We start from the raw sequence: 4,489 nt of genomic DNA on the forward strand, positions 1-4,489 counted from the left end.
CTTTTTCTGCAATGAATATGCAAAATGGGGCGTTTACATGCAAAAGTGCGTCTTGTGGGAGGAGAACATGTAAATATATTAATTTAGCACTCGCAAAGTGATTTATCAAACCTGAAAGCAATTTTGCTAACGGTATCTGACTCTATATTTAACATGTTTCAAAAGAAGGTGCAAATGGTCTGTATGCGTAATTGCGCACACATGGCAGCAGTTATTGTCGCAAGAAGCAGACATCGAAATGAAGCAAGGAGACGCAGAGAACGCATTTTTTCACTCCGTGTGAATATTTTTGGAATGAAGGAGGAAACGATCATCAAAACATATCATTTATCCAGCATTGCCATTTTGGAGCTGTTGGGGGAACTCCGAATGGATTTGGAGCCAGCCACAAGGAGGACCCACGCAATACCAGATATCACAAAACTCCTTGCAACGTTGCACTTTTTGCATCTGGGTCATTCCAGAGTACGGTTGCAGCGAGAGCTGGGATCTCCCAATCTCGTTTTTCAGAAGTGCTGTCTGACGTTCTAAATGCCATGCCACCCTGACACCCTACCGGAGAACCCCGACCTCCCCCCTGCGCCTGTGGAGCAACATGCCAATGCTGCGGGGATGCATACGCGCAGTAATCTCATCCACAGTCACTTCTTGTGAGCCATTTGGTATGTGCATTTTTCTACAGGCCAATACAAAACACCTGTTTTTTTGTTTTTTTTTACTGCAGTTAAGTAGAAATTCAGCCACATACCACCTTAGGGAATAAAGGTTGCCAAAGTTTTTTTTAAATATATATATACATATATATATATTTGTATATATATATATATATATATATATATATATATATATATATATATATATATATATATATATATATATATATATATATATATATATATATTTGTATTTTTCTTTGAGGGGGTGGGGGTGTCACTGTAAGATTTAACTTTCTTAATGCACTAGTTTGTACAAACTACAAACTACTTTGCCGCAAACCACAAAGCGCGCAAAACCATCATTTAAATAGGGTGTCTCCAACAGTTTTGCACCTGCCACCAGTTATGCAGTCACTCTTGTTAAATCACCCGCAAACCATGGTTCAGCCCCTCGCGCAAAATTCCAGTTTTCGAGCGAAAATTACTGCACGCAAAATTGGATCTTGATAAATCCGGCCCTATGTGTTTCAACATAATGCCTTGCAAGCAGGACAGCGGTTGTTCATGCGTAGCCTGGTGCTGCTTTGATGAGATAAAGTGCGCGTTGTAAGTATTTAAAGACATTTTTTTTAAATAGATATTTAGAACAAAGGTTGTTAAATGTTAACAAAGTGCCCTGAACATATAAGTCTCCAATGTTTTTACTCCCCTGTCAGCCTACACCTGAAAACAAATTTCTGCCCTGCCAGGGGTAAACTGTGCATTATTCCAAATAAGTGAAAATTGAGAGATGGGGTGAAAATAACCAACATGTCTATGAGCCTTAAACCATATATCAGGATCTGGAGCTACTTTCACAGTCTTTCATCATTGTTTGTTTAGACATATTGTACACTGCATGAAAAGTGGGATTTTCGTCAATATACGGCACTGTAGATTGTCGTGGAACTTCAGGTTAGCGGCAGTTTACGGCAATTTGCAGGCTTCGTCGAAAACTCCCGTAAATTGTCAGAAATTGACGTGGAATTTCTTAGGCAGTGTTCCCCCCATGCCTCCCCCCCATGGAATTCTAGGGGAGGCTTTAACATGTAAATGAACATGCTGTGAGCTATACAAATGCAAACCAGGGTTGCAGGGGGGGTTTTACCCCAAGTGACATCTTTCTGAGGAAGAAAATCTCTGATACAAAGAAATCAGGCTTAGTATAGCCTCTCACATTTTAGCTTGAATTGATTTATTTAATTAAAGTATAGAGACCAAAACAGATCTTTAGCTGACAGAGCAATACATTTAGAGCAGTAATTATTTTTAAAAAAATTTGCATTTAAGATAAAAAATAAAATATTGTCTGTCAATATGCTCAATTCACAATTACTTAAGTGGAAAAGTTTCAAGAAATGAGTCTGAGATGATTCACTTTATAACATGGCGCATTATCCTGTTGGAAGTAGCCATCAGAAGATTGGTACACTGTGGTCATACGGTCTGGCCAGGTCAAGATCTGCAATTGCAATCGCACCAAACAGGAAAAAGAACATCGACAAATTCCGGTTCGTCAAATTAAAATATAGCAGCAACAGATTGGTGACTAGAAATTATAGCACAATTCTTATAAATATCTAAAAAAAAAAAAAAAAAAAACTAACACCGTTTATTTAAATGATTGGATCCAAACTATTGGTTATTCACCAACCAGGAAGCAGATTTCTCATCTCCATTAAAATATTTATTTTATACCGAGGGACTTAAAGTTTAATCAAATCCTGTTAAAAGAAACTTCTTATTACAGGAATGAAAAGAGATGCTAAGTTGTAGAGAACAAGTTCATAAAAAAAAAAAAAAAAGCAGTTTTGAATTATCCTTATCTCTGTTACAAAAATCTACAAAAATATATATATATATATATTTGGGCAGAAACTGAACATATGCTGGATGATGGTGGGATTTTTTAAATATGTCATATTAAATTAAGCGCTCACAGGGTTCATACAGGAATGAGTTACTCTAATTTAATGCTATTTTAATGCTATTAGAAATGATTTTAATGCCATCAACAAGAACCATGTACACAAGTTATTAGTGTACATGAAATATGAAGGAGCTGCAAGCAGAGTTCCATGACTCCTGTATGTATGTAAACACACACACACACACACATATATACGTATATATATTCTCTAGCTTTTTCTCTGCCTCGAGCTTCCTTTCCGAACATACGGCTTTATAAACAGTTCCACGCAAATTAATAGCGATATAATATCTGACGAAATTGTTTTTAGAAGCATTTTTATTAAAGAATCATAAATGCAACGATAAACATATTTAATTAATTTTAGTTCCAATTAAGGCCTTGATTAAAAAAAATTTTTTGGGAATTTGTAATTTTTTTTTAAATGACCCCGCGGAAACCCTGGTTCCCTTTCTGGCGCTTTCCCCTAAAAAAAACGATCTTTCCAAAAAAAAAAAAAAAAAACCCTTAAAAAAAAAAAAAAAAAAAAAAATTTTGGAAAAAAAAAAAAAAAAAAAAAAAAAAAAAAAAGGGCCCCGGACCCCCCCCCCCCCCCCACCCCCCCCCCCCCCCGGTGTTTCCCCCCCCCCTTTGTCTTTGGTCCCTTGGGGGGGTAAAGGGAAAGAAAAGCGGCGGCGGAGCGAAGGGGGCGGGGGACGGGGGGTTATGGGGGAAATTTCGGGGAAAAACCTTCTGGACGCAAAGGGGGGTTCTCCCTCGAAAAAGACAAACTAAAAGAAAAAGATGCTAGCGGTTTTTTTTAATTTTTCGTTTTACGCCTGCTAAGCAAAAAGGGTCCAAGCCTGGCAATGGCTAATAGAAATTTCCCTTTGGGCAAATTGGGCCTATCTAGCCAGCCTTGCAAAAAACAAGCTTTTATTAAAGTGCATTTTTTTTTGTTTTTCAAAGCAGTACGCCGTCTTAACAACTCGGAGACTAATTGCAGGCGCTATAAACCCGGGAGAAAGGGGAAAGTTTTAAAAGAAAATGTTTTCCCTTTCTGGGGGGTAACGGGTTTAGGGATCCCGGGATCATAGTTTTTCCATTTTGTTTTCCCCAGCCCTCCTTTTTTGCTCGGAGCCATAATCAGCAACCCAGATTTCCACGATGATGATAAAGAGGGACTTTTGTTGAAAAGGGGCTTTTTTTAAAATTTTTTCCCCCTTTCCCTTTTGTTACTGTGACGGGCGTTTGATTTTTTTCTTACCACTTTTCTTTTAATTTTTTTCCCCAGTCCCTGTAAAAACGTATTTTCAGAGGGGTACGCAGAAGCTTCAAAATAAACGACCCAAGCCACACCTGCGTGCGGGGGCTATCTGGGTGGAGTCGGGGGCCCGAAAAAAGAGGGTAAAAAAACTTTATTTGGTGATTATTTTTCAAAGGGGCATTAATAGATGTGTTGTGTCCATAAAGCATGCGCTGATTCATTGTTTTTTTTTTTTTTAGTTGCTGAAAACGAGGCAGGTGTGCTGCAATGGGAAGTGGAACTCGGAAGTCCGGGCCCCGTTTAGCGGGGGTCCTGGATGGATTGTTTCGGTTTGCCCCCCCATTTCTAGGCCGGAACCCTCTGAACCCCTTGTTTTAGCGGAAATTCCCCCGGGTTTGAAGCGATGCCCCAAGTTTCAGAAACCACACACAGTAGGGCCCTCGCACATCGGGGGCCTGCCTCAGGGAACCCGGGCCCCCTTTCCTCCAACCCCCCCTGGGAAACAAACGGACCGTTCACGGATTTTAATTTTAGGAAAAGCATTTTGTTTGGGTACGCCCTTTTTTTTTATAGTTGTTTGTGTGTTTTTAATAAAACTCTTTCTTTGCATAAAACACT

Source organism: Cyprinodon tularosa, unplaced genomic scaffold (assembly GCF_016077235.1).
Source record: "Cyprinodon tularosa strain WSP-4 unplaced genomic scaffold, ASM1607723v1 ctg403, whole genome shotgun sequence".
NCBI lineage: Eukaryota > Metazoa > Chordata > Actinopteri > Cyprinodontiformes > Cyprinodontidae > Cyprinodon > Cyprinodon tularosa.